Here is a 21,779-nt window from a genome sequence, read left to right on the forward strand (position 1 = left end):
CCTGGAGTACATTTCATTCCCTCTATCTTTTTTGCATTATCAACATGAATTTTTTCCCAATAATAAATGATCAGTAATTCTTGACAATTAGATGTGTAAACATGTAATACATAAATGTGGTGTCCTAGAAAGAATTTAATATTTCTAGTTAGAGTGCTTGAATAGGATCTTACTTGTGACTCATTATCTCTATAACCTTTGGCTCTACAAAGTAAGGATAGAATTAATACGTTTGATGATCTTACATCTAGTTCACAATATATGCTTGAAAATCTGTAATTTTCAGTAATGTTAAAATTTAAAATAAAATTGTTGAATCACTTAAAATATCGATATTTTATGAGGAAAAGGAGAAAACATGGAATCATGAATAGAATGTATTCCTCAGAGTCAATAAGACATTTGTTCAAGCATGCTCAAGGACACCTACTGGCTTTAAAACTGTGTAAGTCATAGAATCTCTCAGTGCCCCATGCATCTAAGAGAATAGGATGCAGAGAATTTTTGATTCGTGTGAGCAGGGCAAATTTTACCAGATGTTCACTGAATCATTGAAATAATTAGTTAAAAAGAGAGAGAGGTAACAATTTTCCCCTCAAGTCATTGAAGTTACATACACAGGACAACAATTTCTGAAAATAAATTAATTATAAAATCTTAAATATGTTATGGAAATAAGATGCAGTTGGAGAAGACCTAGAAAATATCAGCACAATATAATTATACAATATTTACACCATCATTACAATGGGACAATTTTTTTAGTGAAATTCACAGAGATAAATGTAACTTTCAATAGATTCTATAGACACTCAAGAAATAAATTCCACTGTATTCCTTCCACAAATGGTTGATATATGCAGAGGAGAAAATTGTCAGGGCTAGGCACAGGGCACCATAACACAGAACACATCATAAGACAGTTTTCAGCAAGCAAAAAGTAAAGAAAAAAGGCTTTACTGAGGGAAAAACAATATAATGGGGCAGGCCATCAGGGAGGAAGCATATACATACATGTATATATATATATATATATATATATATATATATATATATATATATATATATATATATATATACACATACACATGTATGTATATATGTATGTATGTATGTATGTATGTATGTACAGGGTTGTGAGTCAAACAAGAGCACTTGAAGAAAGGTTCTGGACCAAGTGTGCTGACTGAGATAGGGGAGTGTTGTTGAATAATGATCTACAGAATTCCTAGGAAATTGTTAGGCTTGTGGATATTCAAAATCCTTGGTAGTGGAAAAAGGGGGTTTTGGTTATTAACACAGGTCTAGCTTTCACAAGATGACATATAGTGTTTGGCCTTCCCTATGACTTTAGTGTTTATGGAACAGAAAGAAAACTGAGTTCCTTATAAGGAGGGAATTTTGAACCAGCCACTTTTTTTCTTCTCATTTAACACATTCATATTGATGAGAATTTTGAATGATATATATGTAACACGTATATTGCATATATGCAATATACACACACATATATATACACACTGTATATTTGTATATATGCACACATATATATTTTATATGAAGGTAGTAATGTGTGTTTGTACATGTGATATGTGTGTGTGTGTGTGTGTAATGGGCCATTATGTTGAAATGTTACTTATATTCTCATTGTTTTTGGTTATAGATATAGCATTCATTCTATTAAGTAAGATAAGCAAAATCAGTCCTGTGTCTGAGAGGAAGCTGCTAAAATTATCTGTTGATTATATATACAGCTGTGAAAAGTGTCAAAACTAATAATTACGAATTTTTTTTGATTGGTTCCTTCACAGCTCTAAAGAGGAGATAAGAATTTCCATCACCTTCCATGACATAATTGGGATTATTATTTATATGTAAATTTGTTCACACTTTGTTTTTCGTTTGATCCATCTTGCATTTGCACTTTGTCAGACCATGTAGATGACTAGAAATTTTCCACATCTTCCTTTCTTTTTCCATTGATTTTCTTTCCTCTTAAGCCTATTTAATATATTTAATTGGATGGTGAAATTCTTGTTTTGTTCCTTTCACTCTTTGTATTATACTGTTTGACTTTCTCTCACAAATACTGATTAAGGTATGACCCTTTTTAGTGGTCTTTAACTTGATAATAGGGCCATTTAAGTTTTTTACTGCTCAATTTAGCTTTATCATGGTGCTGTTTTTCAGTGTCTTTCTGAAAATCTTCAATAGCTTTTTTAATCCATTTCTGTGAGAATTGTATTCAGCACTTATCTTTATGACTATTTTTTAATAGTGCCACTTTTCCTTGCATGGTAATTACTCCATCAACAGCTGCTAAAGATTATGTTATTTGCAGATTCTGAGATTCTTTTTTTGTACTTTCTATCAAACATTGATGGAGAATCTGTTCATTAATTGTGTTTGTGTAAAAAGCCAGTTTTTATAATTATTTTGTCTGGATACAGTTGTCTTTCTCTTTGGATTACATTATCCTAAGCAAGTAGGGCTTTTAAAATTGTACTGTTTTCTGCTGTTATGTATCTCTATCACTTCTCTCCACCCATCCTATCAGTCAACATATCTACATTATAAGCTTCCTGTGTTAGGCAGCTAAGTGCAGCAGTGAGTAGAGCATCAGCCCTGGAGTAAGGAGGACCTGAGTTCAAATTTAGTCTCAGACACATGACACACTAGCTATGTGACCTTGGGAAAGTCACTTAACCCCAATTGCTTTGCCTTCATCTCCCAAAAAACCTTTCCTGTCTGGTAGACCTGTCCATTCTTTAAGCATTTGAGACTTCAGAATTGTTTTGTCCTTTATTTTGTCACCATCTAAAATTGTTTATGTTTTGGTTAAATGACGATTTTCAACATTCCCAGATCTGTTAATTTTTACCTGTTAGAATTTGATTAGTTCTGAATTTTCATGCATATCCCACCTAACTTTATGTATAGGGAGAAAAGTATTTTTTTATGATTTATCAGCATTGTTTGTCAATATAATATTGTGTAACCTAGAACAATAACAATAATTGAAAAAAGTATATTTGGAAATTCTTGACTAAAAATGGTAAGAAATGTTTCCAATTGTGCTAATGTATTGAAGCAACTAGATAATATAACTGATGTGTTAGACTTTGAGTCAGGAAGGTCTCATTTTATAACCTGACTCGTGTACTAACTATATGACTTTAGACAGATCACTGAAACTATTAGCATTAGTTTCCATATCTGCAAACTGATGATAATAATATCTGCTTCACAGGGTTATGGGGAGTTTCAAATTAGATAACATATATAAAGTTCTCTGTATACCTTTTAAAGTATATGCTTATATATGTATATTATATATAAGCACTATGTTTATAGTTACATGCATACACATACACATACACATATATTTACTGTTATTATATCATTCTACTGGCTGTTTTCCTTTTTAACTCTCTCAAACTTTCTCTATAATGTTTCTACCCTAAGTACTTTCTTATCATCCCCCCCATTTTCAGGTTTTTATTTTAATGTTTCTTATTAGAATGTAACCACCTTGAGGGTAAGGTCTTTCTGCTTATATTTGTATTTCTAGCACTTAGCACAGTCATGGTACATAGTAATTTCTTAACAAAAGCTTCTTCATCCTAATAGTAACAGCAATATTTACTGTTATCTAGTTCTACAACATAATGAAAGTTTCTATATTTCCAAAGTGTTTTATGCATACTCACAATTTATATGTTTTATTGTTTACTAGTTTCTGCATTGAAGAATATCCAGCAGGTGGAATGTTGGCATTTCCAATTTGTTTTTTTACCACTTTGGCTTCTTCTGTTGTTGTTCAGCCATTTCAGTTATATCTGACTCTTTGTGACCATATTTGACCTTTTCTTGGCAAAGATACTAGACTGGTTTGCCATTTCCTTCTCCATTCTTCTTCTGTCATAAGAACACAAAACGATATCACTTATTCCACTTACCTCCTTGTCAAATTCATAATTAGCCTGATGATTTTAAATACAGTTACACTGCAACTACATGCTGTCCCAAACATTTCTTTGATATCACATTGACTGGTGTGATAAACAATTAAATCAGTAAAAATACAAGATCTTAGATCTTAGATCTTAGCAGCTACTGTGCCCTGGCTTGTATTACCCTACAAGGTTGTGTGCTTGATCATTGACCTCATAGCTTCATTCATGGAAGAGACTTTAGATTTTTAGAAGGTTATTATAAATAATGATTGATAATAGCACTAATTTTGCTGCTACTATTAGTATTGTGTAAAAGTAGTAGAGTTAGTGATTATGGTCAGGCTAGCAAGTGGTAGAAATATCCTTGCATAAAATAAGCAAATCAAACTTGCTTAACACAGTATGCCACACGATGTATTAAATACTGGGGAAATAGTGAAAGCAATGTCTGCTTTCAAAGGTCTTATGTTTTAATGGGGAAGACAACACAAATTAGATAGCATGGGTCAAAGAAAGATATGAAGTTTGTGAGAGTTACAGGAAAAGTGAATGGAATTGTACAAAATTAGGTGGCAGTATATTTCTTGTGAATCCTAGCAATTTATATAATTGGGCTGAATCATAGTAGGGACAAATTGAAAGCTGATTATCAGAGGAACTTGAATGAGAGACAGAATGATGCCCAGGATGGAGTCAGGAGGACCTAGACTTCTGACTGAAACAGAGAAGTGAGATGACTTGGAATTTCACAAGAAGACAACAATAATTATGTTAGTACACTTCAAAGTCTAAAGAATGAAAACAAGTCATTGACAGAGGTTGTAAACGATAGCAGAAGGTCTCCAATTCATCATTCATGAAGTGAGCCAGAAGGCCATAGCAGGGTGTTAGCTCAAGAGTTTGACATTCTCTACTCTCTTTCCTCACAGTCTAAAATTGATAATAAAAGGAATTAAGGAAACAGTTTGAGTAACTGGAAAGTTTATCCTTTTTTAAGTAAGTGCACAGAAACTAATGTCATTAGTTTGCTGGAGACAGGACGGGTTTGCAAATAGGACTGAAGCTTAATCTAGATAAGGTAGACCACACATCTGAGAGTGATTCTTAGTTCCCATCTCTTTTACAAGTTAGAGAGAGCTACAAAGAAAAAGAAAACAATGTAGCATTAATATCCATGAAAATTTATTATAAAACCAAATATTTTGTATCCCTTCTTCAACTAAATAAAATATCTCTTGTGTTTTACAAGCTGCTTAGGCACATAATTTATTGGGCAGAAATAAAACTATTTCTGACTAACCACTGTGAAAAAAAAGATATGAATTTGAAACACGGGGAAAACAGAGTCTTCATGTAAAATGTAATGTATACAACTCTCATTTAATCACTTTGAATTAAATGTTCCAGCCTCAAGAAACTGGTACTACCTTTTGTAGGTGCACACAGTTGTTAAAGGCCCTCAGGAGCCTGGGATACAGATGATTTTACCTCTATATTTTTTCTTCTTTTTAAACAATAAAATCTACAGAGGAAATATAGAACGTCTTGTCTTTCACACAGACAACGTTGTTTATATATTTGTTGGACTCTGCATGCATGGAAACCAATAAAACTCATCATAAGAGTACTTTAGGAAATTATTTGATACTAAGTTCTGTTGTATGTAACTGACAATGAACATGTGCCATGTATATGTTATTTCTCAACTTTAAGATGTTTGAAGGTTCCTCCAAAAAGATAATTATCAATTGATCTTGGACTACAATTTAATGATCTGACACTAGATAGTACTTGCGAGAGCTAGAAGAAGCCCTATCTCCATTTATCCACAGCCCTAAGTGAAATTACTGGCATGTACCACTTTGGCAATGACATCTGGATGTAACCAGGTAAGAAAGAGGAGCATACCCATGAGCAAGGTACATTTTAATTAACTGAAAATGCTTCTCAGAGCCATCCTTAAAGTTCTCCATCAAATGGCAAGACAGAGGAGACATTATTAACAAAAGAGTCTCTTTGGAAAAGGAATTAGTGAGAAACAATGCTCTGTTAAAATTCTTGGCATTGACTGTATTCACTATGACAGGAGTTAGCTTCCTCCATCTGGTGTTATACTCAATACCCTGGTCCCCGGACATTCTTATGAGATTGTCAGGTTCCTTTCACCTGAGCAAAGAAGCAGGACTCATCAATTCCACTGAATAAATGGAAGTCTGAATATCATTCTGCATGGACAAACAGCCAGAGGAAATTGTTCCATGCATCTGCTCCATTTTGTTTATAGCTCTGAATATATATTCAGGTATGAAAAAATACAGTGCCTTAATACCTTTTGCTTAATTTTTAGCACTGTATTTATCATTTTTCTTCCTGTTTCATTGGCACGAATAAAGTATTCTAGAATATGAAATATGCTAATACGAATTGATGATATGCTTAATATGTCAGTTTATTTGAACATAACAGTAAGTAATATTGGCACTATTAATTATTCTTTATTTATTAAGAATATTAACATTTAAAGTCACCTTAAATATCAATTGTCCTTAGTGACAAGGATAATATTAATGGCATTGTTTTGATATGCCCTGAATAAATTTTACATATAACCTTAATGAAGAAATCATTTGATTGACTAAAGTATTTTTCATGTCTTTTTTTCCTTATTAATAGTGCATGTCACAATTACATGTTTCTATCTTATTTGTGTCTGCTATTATACTCTAAGAATGCAGGAAAGAAAGCAAAAGGATTATTTTTTTCTCATTTCTTCTAGCAACCCTCTGGTAGTTTGAAGACCTGATTAAGGAGTTTGATTAAAGGGGATGTAAATTTAAGGAAAAATGCCAAATACATATTTTGAACTCAAATTAGGTTATTTCTAGCTCCATCACTTTACATCAAAACATGTCCATCAACTTTTTTTCTACAAAATTACACCTGATGTAATATGGACTGATATAATCCATCTAGATTGATATGCTGTAAGGCTTTATATGTATGCTGGGTGACAAAACAAAACAAAACAAAAAATCAAACTTCTTAAAATAGCTGAGATTTATGAGTAATTTGGTTTTGTATGCTAAGTCAGATTGTAAAAAAAGAGAAAACTTTAATAAAGTATTCACAGGGATACTAAATAAGAATATATTGAAAACTTATAGAGCATCTAGCGTTGTTTGAATGAAAATTTAAAAAAAAAAGATTTCACTCAGAAATTCCAACTTAAATATTTACTTTTATAATCTTGAAAGGATATTTCTTTCACTGGTTCTGACCTGCACCAGATTATAGAATTTTATGGAACGCTAGATCTACACATCATGTAATTCAGGGAATCTTAATCTTATTTTAATGTCATTGATCCCTTTGGTAATATATTTACTACTATGTGTATGTGCATGCATACATGCACACATCATTTATTAAGAAATGTTCTTCAGTGCAACATTATGAATTCTAAGTCATCAGGAAAATCAATGAGAATACATGCTATTTGAAGAGCATTGTAAAAATATTTTTGCATAGCTTTTTATTAATACCTCATTTTTCACAGCCCAGAGGTATCTTTTAGAAACTTTACAGGTACTTTTCCCATCAAATACCCTAACCTCTGTAATGGTAATTTAAAATAAGGAGATCTTTCTCATTCATTAGTAGGCCCATGTGACCTGACTGGGTTACAAGGATCTGAGTCACATGAAACCTGTGTGGAGAAGAGTTTGCTGAATGGGTAGGACAGGAAAGGCATAGGAGGAAAAGGTGGAGCTAGAGAAGAGCTGAGAGGAAGTTAGTCATGAGAGCAGTTAGAGTTAGGAAGGATGCAGGCTGAAGGCTAGTGTGAGTAAAATGGTTTGTAATTTTGTTTAAGGGAAGCCTACTTCTGATTGTTTTTAATGGAGATGGTTTGTGGGAAGCTTACTAGGGGAAAGACTTGGGGATGATGTTATTCTCTGCATTGTTATTGCATATAAATTTTTGTGCTGTGATGCATTTGGCTTTCTGGTGTCTAAATAAATGGAGAGTCTGTGGTATTTCATAATTCAAAATTGGGTTAGGACATTCATGGGCACCATAGGTGCTGAGGATATAATATTGGCATTACAACTTCCATGCTTGATTAACTGTAATATATTATATATTCATCAATTGGCAAGCAAGCTAAATGTGAATTTCAGAGTTCTAACTTTACATTTTAGAATTAAAAATAGATTTCAGAATGGGACACAATATGTCAGTAATGTTCATTATTGTCAAGGATGATTCTGGAACAGCTATATGAAAGCATGGTCAACAGTGGAGGAAATTGGGATAATGTTGGTGAAATAAATGAATGCAGAGGAGTGGAGCCAAGATGGCAGAGTGAAAGCAAGGACTTACTTAAGCTTTCCCTCAAACCCCTTCAAATACTTGTAAAAAAGAATGACTCTAAATTCTAGAGCAGCAAAACCCACAAAGTGGCAGAGTGAAACAAGTTTCCAGACCAAGACAACTGGAAGGTCAACAAGAAAGCTCTGCTGTACTGGGTTTGGACCCAGCCAGCATAGGCAGGTCTGAAACAGGCCTCAGGGGACTTAATCACTGGCAGGGGTGGCATTTTCCAGACTTCTCAATCCGTGAAGCCAAAGGCAACTTTGAAGTTTTGTAGGAAAGATCTGTCAGACGTGGGTGAGAGAAAGGCAAGGTCTAGCCTCAACCTCAGGGCAAAAAGAGGAGCCCAGTCAGGCCCCAGCCTCCAGGCGGCAATGACAGCAGCTGCTTCTGGAGCTCTCAGACTACAGATGATGGAGGAATGGAGGTGCTGATCACAGGGAGATTGCAGAGATTTCTTTGCTGGCCCTGAGGCAGGATTATCTTACTTTGCCCTGCCTAGATCAGGGTCATAGTACTTGGTGGTGGTCCTGAGGAGGAGTGCTGGCATGGTGGAGCTTGTGCTGGCAGTGGAAAGGGAATCGTTCTCACAGTTCCAAGACAGAAGAGAGTGCTTGTGGACAATCACAGAGCAGAGAACAGACCAGGAGAGGAGTAAATAGCTCTCTTTTGATCATATGCACTTAGAAGAAATAAAAATTTATTGGTCCCTAAAATTATCTCTGAAAACAGCTACACAAAAACCTGAAGCTTCAGACAGTGCATGCTTCACTCAGGAAGCAGAGTCCTATCTTAACAAAGAGCTAAAAAGTCAAGTAATTAGCTGGAAAAATGAGCACACAGTTGTTAAAGGCCCTCAGGAGCCTAGGATACAGACAATTTTACCTCTATATTTTTTCTTCTTTTTAAACAATAAAATCTGTAGAAGAAATATAGAAGGACTTGTCTTTTACACAGACAACGTTGTTTATATACAGAATCTTTGGTGGCAATGAAAATCAAAACATACAACCAGAAGGAGCCAACAACGTCAAAGTTCCTACATCCGAAGCCTCCAAGAAAAATATGAATTGGTGTCAGGCCATAGAACACCTCAGAAAGGATTTTGAAACTCAAGTAGGAGAAGTAGAGGAAAAAATTGGGTAGATAAATGAGAGTGATGCATGAAAATTATGAAAAAGGAGTCAACAGCTTGCTAAAGGAGACCAAAAAAGTGCTGAAGAAAATAATACACTAAAAACAGAGTAACCAAAATGGCAAAAGAGGTCTAAAAAGCTGATGAGGAAAAGAATGCTTTAAAAAACAGAATTGTCCAAGTGGAAAAAGTAATCCAAATGCTTAATGAAGAAAAGAATTCCTTAAAAATTAGAATGGAGCAAATGGAAACTAATGATGCTATGAGAAATCAAGATATTATAAAACAAAACAAAAAGAGTAAAAAAAAAAATTGAAGATAATGTGAAATATCTCATTGGAAAAGATAAATGACCTGGAAAATAAATCCAGGAGAGAGAATTTAAAACTTATTAGACTTCTTGAAAGTCATGACCAAAACAAAAGCTTATACATCATCTTTCAAGAAATTACCAAGGAGAAGTGCCTTTTTATTTCTAATGAGGAGGGAAAACAGAAATTGGAAGAATCCGCTTTTCGCTTCCTGAAAGAGATCCCAAAAGGAAAACTCTTAGCAATATTATAGTCAAACTCCATGCTTCCCAGTTCAAGGAGAAAATATTACAAGCAATCAGAAAGAAATATTTCAAGTACTGTGGAAACACAATCAGGATAACACAAGATCTATCAACTTCTACAGTAAGCAATTGTGGGGTTTGGAATATGATATTTCAGATATCAGAGGAGGTAGAATTAAAACCAAGAATCACCTACCCAGCAAAAAATGAGTAGAACACTTCAAGGGAAAAAAAAATGTATATTCAATGAAATAGAGTACTTTAAACCCTCTTGATGAAAAGACGAGATAAACAGAAAATCTGTCTATCAAATAGAAGATTCAAAAAAAGCATGAAAGGGTAAACAGGAAAGAGAAAGCACAAGGGACTAATTAAAATTGAACTGTTCACATTCTTACATATACATATGCGTGCATGTTTGTATGTATGTATGTGCCCGGAGGAAACAGGATGAGTTGAATATGCAGGGTTGACATCTAAAAAGTAAAATTAACCAGGGAGAGAGAAATGTACTGGGAAAATGAGAAAGGGAGAGGTAGAATGGAGCAAATTTCTGACATAAAAGAGGCAAGAAAAAACTTTTACAGTGGAGGGGAAGAGGAAGGAGATGAGAAGGAATGGGTAAACCTTATTCCCATTAGATTTGACTAAAGGAGGAAATAACATACATACTCAGTTGGTTATGGGAATCAATGTTACAATATGCTAAAGAAGGGATGAAGGGGATAAGTAGGAGATGACAGAAAAGAGGGCAAATGGGTGGAGTGGTAATCAGAAGCAAACACTTCTGGGACAGGGTCAAAAGAGAGAATAGGATAATAGGAGGCAGAATAGAATGGAGGGAAATATAGTTAGTCTTTCACAACATTAATATTATGGAAGTGTTTTGCAAGACTACACATGTATAACCTACATCAAGTTGCTTGCCTTGTCAATGAAGGTGGGTGGGGAGGGAGGAAGGGAGAGAATGTGGAACTCGATGTTCTAAAACTGAATGGTAAAAATTGTTTTTCCTTGCAAAGGGAAAGTACAGTTACAGGCTGAAGAAATCTGTCTTGCCCTACAGGGAAATAGAAGGGAAGGGGATAAGGGGCAGGTGATAATAGAAGAAAGAGCAGACTGGGAGAAGAAGTAATGCATTCTGTTTGGAGTGGGGGAAGGGAGAGATAGAAAGAACATCTGGAAATCAAAAGTTTGTGGATATGAGTGTTGAAAGCTAAAAATAAATTGATTTATAATTAAAAAAATAAATGAATGGAGAAAGCAGAACTGAATAATATCAAAGATATATTTTCGTTTCTTTATCATTTTGATGAAGGTAGTTTATAAATTAAGAAACTTAGGGTGTTTCACTGTTCTTCTGATAGAATAAATAGTCACTCTTGGGATCTTCCTTTCTTTTTTAAGGAAACTTTTGACAGCCCTCTATAAAACTGATAATACTCAGCTTAGCTGAAATTAGAGTTTCTCTCTTTTTTCAAACTTTTATCTAATAGATTGTATTTGGAAATCTAAGAAGAATGTGCATTTTAAAAGGGGAGAGCTTTTAGGTTGAAAAACAATTAGATGAGAAAGGTAAATATTAATCCTTCTGAGATTCCCAAAGTATACTTTTTTGAGTGTTTACTTAGAAGCAACAGGAAATCTGAAAATTAGAATCAGATAACTAATATGGGAAATTGCATGAATTGTATGACCTCCACCACAATAAAAAAATATTGTAGGGAAGATATTATGAATATTTCTAGTGTAAAAAATATTTTTGAAATATCTGTAATATTTTATGAACAATCACACTGTTCTCTTAATATGTACAAAGAAAAACAGGAATGTATGAAAAAATGAAGGGGAAATAAAAAGAAAAGAGGTTGGATATTGAGCCATGTCTACTTAGCCCCAATAGATTTTTCCCATCAAATGATGTACCACTGTCAGTAGCATTTCATGAAGGACAAGATTTATCTTTCAAACCTACCTAAGATTTCAGTTACTATTTCAAAGAGAGGTCATGCCAACACTCATAGAATTTATAATTACTAGAAGTGGATTTCCAATAAATATATATGCACAGTATTTGTATTATATGCAAGGCTTATTATAGAATTACTAGATAAAGAGGTAAAGAAATGTAAGATATAGACTATATTCCCAAATAATGATAGTATGATGAATAAAATAAGGGATAAACTGGAAAAAATATAAAGAAATGTATTTAAAAATTAACAGACATACTACCAAAATGGTTTATGTGATTAAATGCCAACTTTAATAGACTGATAGTTGATATTATGTTGGAGCAAAGATAGTGAAATATTAGCAAAGTGAAAGGTCTAAATTTATATACACACATATACACATACCCACATACATTTATATTCATATATGTAATTCATGTATATCGATTTGTATATCTATATCTATATATCCATATACATCTATATCTTTAATTGTTAATCATTTGTTTTTTGTTTTGTTTTGTTTTTTGTCCTGGCAATTTCTCTTTCCATTATTGCAAAAAATAGAATGAAAAATGCAGAGGACTTGTACCACAAAAGCCAAACAAAACAGATTATTATATTGGTCACTTCCAAAACTATATGTCTAATTATGGATATTAGTGCATTATCTTTTTGTCATGAGGTAGACTTCATTCTTCTTTATTAGTTCTCTAGAATCAAGGTTGATTCCTAAGTTGTTCAGATTTTCAATCATGAAGTATTAGTGGTCTTGATGAGGATAGAGGGTGTGGAGAAGGATGAAGCATAAGGAGAGGAGGAATGAGTTAGTTTTTCATTAAGGAGGTAGGGAACTTACGGGTAATGACAAGATCTAGTATTGCTGATTATCCCTTTTTTCGTGAGGTGAACTGAAGAGTAGAAAATGAAATGAATTTTTTTTTTTAAATGAGAGATTAGAAAGTTTGAAAAAGCATTTATATGGATATTAACTTCCCATGCAGACAAAAACATTGTCTGAGAAAGGAAGGAAAAGAATTTCTTTGAGAAATAAGAGAATGACCGGACTGATTAGGTGGACTGTTTTACTCATGTGAAATTCAAAAAAAATGAAAGGTGAATGAGTGAAGGAAGCAAAGAGAGATTTTGGAAGTGACAAGAGAAACAAAGGTTATTCTAACTCTTCCTGTAGAACAAGGGTAATGTGAGTATAAGACAAGGTAAAATCTTTGCAGAAAAAAAAAAGCTATTAATGAAGTGTTAACAGAAAAGAGCCAGTCTTTGCAAGAATTAAGAGACAGAATATTAAATCAAGAATCAGGAGACTAGAATCTATGATTTCTAATGGTGAGATGACATACCATTCCTTTACCAATAAATTAGATTTATCAATAAATTATTTAAACTAGGTTTTGGTGGATGAATTATATTTAGACAGGTGGAGAGGAAAGGGAGAGGATGTTCAAGTATGTAATATTATATTAGCCCAAACTCAGAGGCCAGAAGAGGTCACAGTGTGTTTGGTAGATGAGAAATGAACCCTATTGCACACAATCCATATTTTTCACCATAAAGTGATTGATATCTACAAAAAAGTCAGCCTCCTTGGCATATTTCAAGCATTAATAAGCCAAACTTCAGGACATAGGTACAGAATTACCTTAAAAAACAAAGCTTAATATGATGGAAGCAGTATAAACAGGACCGATTTTGTTATGATATACCTCTTATTGATTAAAATTAATGAAAGGCTGACTAATAATGCAATTCCATTATATTCCAATAAAAACAATTTTAAGAACCTATTAAAAATAAAGAATAGCACAGATGGCTCATTTAGTGGAGTAAAGGGATATAAAGGTAAGAAGTTGGTTAGAGTTAGATAAAGAAAAGGGCTGATGAGATTTTCCCTTATTTTTGGTATGTATTATACATTATATTATGATATGTTAAGATTGTTATATTATGTTTCATTGTACCTGTTGTTATAGTATGCTGTGTTTTATGCCATATTGCATCATATCATATATTATATTGTATTATACCTTCATATATACATAAGTAAATATACATACATAGATGTATATATAAGCATATGATTATGAATATAGGTTTATGTGTGTGTGTGCATGTGTTAAGTATTTAACAGTGAAAAGGGGACTGGATTTTAACTCCAAGCATCTGGGTTTCAATGCCAGTTCTTTCATTTGTCAATTCTGGGAACTTGGTCAAGTCTTTTCTTCTCTGTCGGAGACTTTTTCATTCTCTGTAAAATAAGAGTTACATGACCTGTTGGATTCCTTTTAGTTCTATGTTCTTAGTAGTCACAGTGGTTTTGGGCTTAATATAATGATACTGCTTAATTTCTCCATAAATATCTCATTTCGTGATGGTTAGTTTGATAATGTTAGTTATTAGAGTTTATATTGGACACGCATGTTATATGTATTCTAAAAATAGATAAATGCGTAACAATGTTTCTTAAAAGGTATCTCAAACCATGAAGCAATTAAAAAAAAAAAAGCAAAGTTCTTAGTGAATTTAATCTTTAATTGATATTCTAGGAAGCAAATTACAAGCTATTTCATACATTATTACGTCAGTTAAAGCCAACTGGAAAAATTTCTTCAATATTTTTACTTCCATGATCCATGAATGCAAGAGTAGTAGTAAAAGTCACAAACAGTGCTAAAACAGTAATTTAACTACCTCAGTGCTAAACATCTCTAACAGGTTCACACTTCAGATATATTTAGTTTCTCTACCCTTTTTTTAAAAGCACAGTGTTTTTCTTAAAAATAAGACAGTTGAACAAAGAATGAATCTATAGTAAGATGAAGGAGACAGTAAGATGACTCAATTGATAGAGCACTGGGTCTGGAGTCAGGAAGACCTGAGTTCAAATCTGGTCTCAGACATTTAATAACTATGACCCTGGGCAAATTACTTACCCTCACTAAAGAAAAAAATAGCAAACTACTTTAGAATCTTTGTCAAGAAAACCCTAAATATGATCACAAAGACTTGGACATGACTGACAAAATGACTGAACAGCAGGAAAATGAAAAGTCCTTCCTAACTTTTGCCATTTATCTTATTCTCATCCCACATGACCTTAGAGCAGAATAATGTAATGATATGTGATTTTGGAGTTGGTAGATCAGAATCTGGTTGCTGGTTTTATCACTTCTTAGCTGTATATTAGCGAGCAAGTCATTCTCCCTCTTTTGGCCTTAGATTCTTTGAGAAATGAGAGGATGAGATAGAATGAATTCACTATAAGTTGCTTGTCATTTGCAACTGGCAGGATTGCTTTTTAAACAGATCAATAATTGCTGATATTCATAGTCCCATAGTGATAATTTTTACTTATTATCATGGGGAACTATAGAGTAAGCTGACTATGAAGTTCAAAGTTCTGAATTCAAATTCTGTATATATGGAATCTGCGACACTGGCTGAATCACTTGACTTTTCAGTGCCCTTGGAAATTCTTGAATACTGTAAGTTTCAGGGAATTTGTTGGTTTACATTGAAAAAGGATGTTTATCCCTGAAAGTTATATATATCACTGAAACTGCAGGTCTAGTTAAAACAACAACAAATATACAAAAATAACCTCTCTTTAATTCATGTTCTACTTTAGTTATAAAAATTTATATTCCCAAATAACTGTAAGAGGGAAGGTGTTAAAATTAGTAGTCTGATTTGATAGATGTAAAGACTGAGGCATAGAAATGGTTGGAAGACTAGAAAATAAGACCCAGGATGAAAGCCTCCTGAGACACTATCTCTCAAGGAAACAAAAATAACAACAATATTATATGTGAGTGAAAGGTATTCAGGGGTGCAGAACCTACAGTCTCGAGGTCACATGTGATCTTCCAGATCCTCAAGTATAGCCCTTTGACTGAATCCAAATTTCACAGAACAAATCCCCTTAATACAAGGATTTGCTATAGATCCTATACTATAAGATCAAAGAATGACATGAACCCTGGTTCAATCATTTTTTTTTTTGTTATTTAGTGTTTTATCTTCTATCTCTTCTCTTACAGAGGTTAATACTAGTGATGGCTTCTTTTCATATCACACACATAAAGATCATTATTTAATCTGTAGTTTCAGATGCTATTTTCAGTACTTAATTTTACACACAATGTGAAATAAACACTGTTTTAGCAGAACTGATCTTTTCCTCTGAATGCTTGCATACTTGCCAAGACAGCATTTATGTCTTCACACCAGAGAGCAAATTAGGCAGATAGGTGTGAGAATGGTATCAGTGCAGTGTGACTCAGAGGTCTCTGACCAAGACTGAGTGTTGGGAGATCAAAGTAGGTTTGATATCACCTCTTTAAACTGTGTTGACATTTTGCATATTGAGACTTCACCTTTTCTTTTTTTGTAAAATTGGATATTCATAAGCTTTAAGAACTTAACTGAGTCTATCTTATAATCATGTGGTGACTTGAGTTTTGGAATTTTGGAAAGTGTAAGTATGTGGAAAGTATTGTGAAAAATATAAATATTTGTGGAAAATATAAGTATGTGGAAAATATAAGTATCTGGAAAGAATATAAGAATGAGTATGGAGTCAGGAGTATCAAAGTTTGATTTGCTCCTGCCTCTGACAGCAATTAGCTGTTTGACCTTTGGTATGCCATTTGAAATCTCTGAGTTTCAGTTTTCTTATCTATAACCTGAGAATGATAATATCACCTACCTTGAAGAAAACAAGAAGCCACAATTTTTTTTTTTATTGCAACAGGTTTTATCTCCTCCATACTATCACTTGGCTTCCTGACACTGCCCATTCTTCCCACACACTCAGAGACTCCCAGTAGAAGGTCTTTCAGTCTTTTTCATTTTCTATATTCATGAGAAACCCTTTGCCAATTACTGTACTTTCCTTTAAATCCTCAGAAACCCAAGATGAAAGTAAAATAATAATTAGGAGAGGTGATAGGGCAAGATATGATCATGTACTACACATGCAATGCATAGCAAAATGTGTGCGAATATGTATGTACTTGTAGATACATTTATATATGTGTATATGTACAAGTACATATACATATATGTATATGCACTCATATATAACATACATTTGCTTTCATGCACATTCATAAGCACATTCATAAATATATACAAAGACAAAGTTTGAATTAGAGTAAAACAAAGAAGCATATACTTATTAACAACTTTGAATCCCTGAAAATATAATATCCTCCTTGCTGCGGAGGACATTTGCTTGTCTTTTAATCCTTATAACTTGAACTCATTACTATTTAACCAAATAAAAATGCCTTAGGGCTTAGGATGGTAGAGGGAAGGTAAGAGGTATTTGGGGTAAGGAGGGGAAAGACAGTCAGTCCAGGACCATGTCACTGCTGATATCACGCTAGCCTGTCAGTCTTCACTCTCCAGGGTTTTCCCAGAAACTTAGTATTAATTGCAGAGCTTAAGAACTGGGAGGGACTTCAAATATCTTTTAATTCCACTCAATCATTTTATAGTTTCTACTGCTACGTGAGTATCTAAAATGGGAGACAAGGTGATTTGGGAACAGCTTTCATCCAACTTTGTGCAACATTGCTGCCATTATTTGATAATGATGGAATCCAAACAGGAGAAAGATATATATGTGTATATATACACACACATAAATATATAGAGAGATCTATATCTATCTATCTATACATACATATAAATATCTATACAAATATATATCTATATCTATATATAAGCATCTTGCTTTACATGGGAAAGGCAATAAGTTCTAACATAAAGCAGCCATCATGGAAAAACTGTCTAATCTTCCATTTCAGAAAATATAACACATCACAACTCAGGACCACTAGCCCACCCTTGGCAGCTGCATATTCAGTATGTTTTGGGAATAGCTAAAGGCTTATAAAGACCCCATCACTGGATACCATCAGATATTTCTACTAATGAACATCAATGATATTTGCGCCAACGTCATGTTCAGTCTAGTGCTGCACATCTTTTAGTGAACCCTCTTTTCCCAAGGTGTGAATGCCGTTTCTTTCTCACTTTGCTTATTCATATTATTTATGCTTCCTCTTCCAAGCCTCCTCAGTATACTCCAAACATGACATATAAGCCTGCAAGGTCATGGTGTGTGGACACTGTGCTGGCAATGGCATCAGTATATGAGTTTGTTGTGCATGGTGTTTTGGAAGTTACACTAGCTGCATCTAACAGAAGAAGCTTGTGTTTATACCAGCACATGCCTTAAGTTCAGCTGTATCCAACACTTTATGACCCCATTTGAAGTTTTCTTGGTGAAGAAACATTTCCTTCTCCAGCTCATTTTACAGACCAGGAAATTGAGGCAAATAGGGTTGTGATTTGCCCAAGGTCACACAGCTAGTAAGTGTCTTAGGTCACATTTGAATTCAGGTCTTCCTGGCTCCAAGCCCTGTATTCTATCTACTGTGCCACCTAGTGGTCCCTCAGAAAGAATAAATGATTCAAAAGATTATTTTCCCCTTTAATAGCACAAAGAAATAAAGCAGTAGCTGAATGACAGCCCAGATATTCATTTCTTCAAATGTACCAATATCTCATTATACAGTTAAGCATGAAAATTTTCTCAACAATTAAAAATTACTTAGAAAAATAAAACTTTTGACTAGATAGTTCAGACTGTATAATTTTGCACACAATTAATTTCTCATTGAATACAAGTAATATATATTATTCTATACTTAAGAGAAATTCACAATTCTCATAATAATGACATGGATTATGTTTCCCTTTTTCTTTGCATTTTCTTTCTTTTAAATATTAAGGCACTTTGAGAACTAAACCATTGAATTTTACTTCAACTTGATAGTCACCCAAATTATACAGTTGTGTACCTATGATTACTGTGATAATCTGAAGAAATATAGTTTGTTCAAATATTGAATAAAGTTTTTGATGAACCCTCAAAATGCCAGGAGTGTGTACTGAAATGGGGGGGGGGAAGATTATGTGAAGAATTTTGGCCAAAGAGGATACAGAAGTAAGTATGACTGGTTGTCAAAATAAACTCTGTTCTTTGTTCCTCTAAAGGTTTTTTTTCTTTTTTTATGACCATACATTGTACCCAACTTTATTATTTTTTTTCTGTTAGGTCAGGCAGTTCACATTCATTGTTGCTTGTATTTTTCGAAGTTTGTCTTCTTTTCCCCCTTCCCCTTTCTCTCTCTGTTCTGTACTCTGCTGGATCTTCTATTGAAAAGCTTGAATAGAGAGGCAGTAAGGGAAGAAGAGAAAATGACTGATATCTCATCACTTGTCAGTCAAATCCCAGGGTGCCTCCACTACATACCCAACTCATCGATTGATTTCACTGCCCTGTCAGTCTGTTACATTATTGCTCTATTCAAGCTATAAAATGAAAAGCCTCTGCCTTGAAGGGGGATAAGGTATTACAGACACACAACACTTAAGTCCAGGACTGATTTATGACTCCATGATTGAAAATGTCATTAAATTAGCTTAGCTTGCACCCCAATAGTCACATTGACCAACTCACTTCTCCTGAACATGTAATAAAATAGCTTAGAGATAGAATGTCTTCTTAATGTAACCAAACTAGCTATTCAATAATATACTTCCACTTAAAAGATGGATTAAAAAAATTTACTCACTAAGTGGAGAGGTCACCTAAGAAATAAAAAAATCATATTTTCTGCCAATTGCAGTTGCCATTTTTGGCAGAAATCTATCTTGACATCAGGTGAATGGAACAGATGTAAAGGATATTTCTAACTTTCTCAGTTTCTTCTGGTTTTCAGTATCAATAAAAAGTAATGTTTGGTGGATAAAGATTCTGACTGAGTTATTGCCATTGTATCATTCACCAGGTAGCCCTTAAACTTGTGTTGAAGAGATATCATGGCAAGAACAATGGAGGGGGCTGACCTTCACTACTATATTAAATGGTTTCTTTAAATCTCCTAAACAGAAATACAGAAAACCTCTGGGTTACCTAAGCAAGACATTGGGAAAGCTGGGACCATAGAGTTTTGACTTAGAAGGAAATTTAAAGATTTCTCATGACCCAGGGCAAGAGTGATGGCTCTGTAGTCAGAAATATCTTAGATCAATTGGTGGCACAAACACTTTCTAGTTGTGTCACAAGTCACCTAACCATGCTTTGCCTCAATTTTGCCACCTCTAAAAGGAGATAATAACATTATCTAGTTCCAAGAATTGTTTTATGAATCAACGGATATATTTTAAGGCACTGAACACAGTACCTGACACATAGTAGTTGCTACATTACTGTTTATTCCCTCCCTCCCTTACATGCCTGTATGACATGACTTTAAGCAACCCAATTAACTTCACTTCCTCTTGCCTCATTGTTCTCATTTTAAAATGGGAATAAGAATTCCATCTATCCCCATTCTCCTGATAACGTGTTTGGAAAAAAAATTATTTAATATCTTTAAAATCATATAAGTTGGAGAAGTCATCACTAATTAATAAATTAAATATGCTACTTTAATTAAATGTAAGTACATTAGCCATTTGAAGATGTTAGAACACATTATTCTTTTTATTATGACCTGAAGATAAGTCAAATAAAAAAAGATGTATTCATAATTTAAATAATGTATAATTAAAAGACAAAATGTTCTGATAAAGAAAAGAATACCCAAATAATTGCCAAATGGAAAATAAAAGATGTTTAATATTCTTCACTGGGGAAAAATAGTAATGTCAAACAAAAACTATATAAATACTAAAGTTTAAAACAAAAGGTCTCAGAAAAATGGTCATTTCAGGTACTGTAAAACTTTTGATTTGAAATTCTATCAAGTGAAATCCAATAATTTTACTTTGAATTCTTAATGATTTTTGTGAACAAAGCATACTTGTTTGGTAAATCTTGGCAAATTCTAGAAATCATGAAACATTAAAATTATAGAGCAAGTGAGTAACCATAATTTATCCAAGTATGAGCCCACCTAAATATGAAGTGTATTAACACTGGGAAGTTGTACAAAAGAAGATACATTTTTTTTCCCCATGGCAAATCATAAAACAAAGAGTATACAAAATAGCCCTTGGTCTAATAGAAATGACTTTTGTATCCTCAGTCATAATGGAAGAGTATCAGAAGACACTAAGAATTATACTTTTAACATCTTGTAATAAAGAATGACTTACTGTATTACTGGGGGAGATGAATCATACAACTATTGATGTATATACAATGAAAAAAAGAAGACACAAGGATAATACAAAGAATGGATGGCTGGCTAACCATTTCTCCTTGAAGAAGCAAAGACATGAGACAGTGGTTTCAGAATACTCCCAAAGACAATGAGAAATATATTTAATTGGATACACTCATCCCTAATTATGAACAACAGGGGGAAAATATCCTCCCCATGATGAAGCCAATTTTAGCTTATGCGATAATATGTCTTGAATATGAAGGATTATACAAATGTTTTGAAAAAATATTACAATCATTATCCTTTTAATCAAATTAGACTAAATATTGACATCAATCAACAAATATTTACCAAGTGACTACTATGTGATACACCCTGTACTATGTGCAAGGAATATATAAAGGGGGAAAAATACAGTTCTTATCCCAAGGAGCTCACAATATAATGAGAAAGAAAATGTGTGAACAAATATATACAAAGAAGCGATATACAGGATAAGTAGGAAATAAATTAATAGAAGAAAATAAAGGGGATTTAGAAAGGCTTCCTGTAAAATATGGGATCTTATTTAGGATTTAAAACAGGTAAGGGAAGTCAGTA

General features: G+C 33.5%; 1 pseudogene; it reads left to right on the forward strand.

Annotated features, from left to right (window-relative positions):
- Window positions 1-17,518: 17,518 nt before the first annotated feature.
- LOC140502422 (nuclear transport factor 2-like) lies at window positions 17,519-17,990 on the forward strand (annotated as a pseudogene).
- Window positions 17,991-21,779: the final 3,789 nt, after the last annotated feature.

Source organism: Notamacropus eugenii, chromosome 4 (assembly GCF_028372415.1).
Source record: "Notamacropus eugenii isolate mMacEug1 chromosome 4, mMacEug1.pri_v2, whole genome shotgun sequence".
NCBI classification, from domain to species: Eukaryota; Metazoa; Chordata; class Mammalia; order Diprotodontia; family Macropodidae; genus Notamacropus; species Notamacropus eugenii.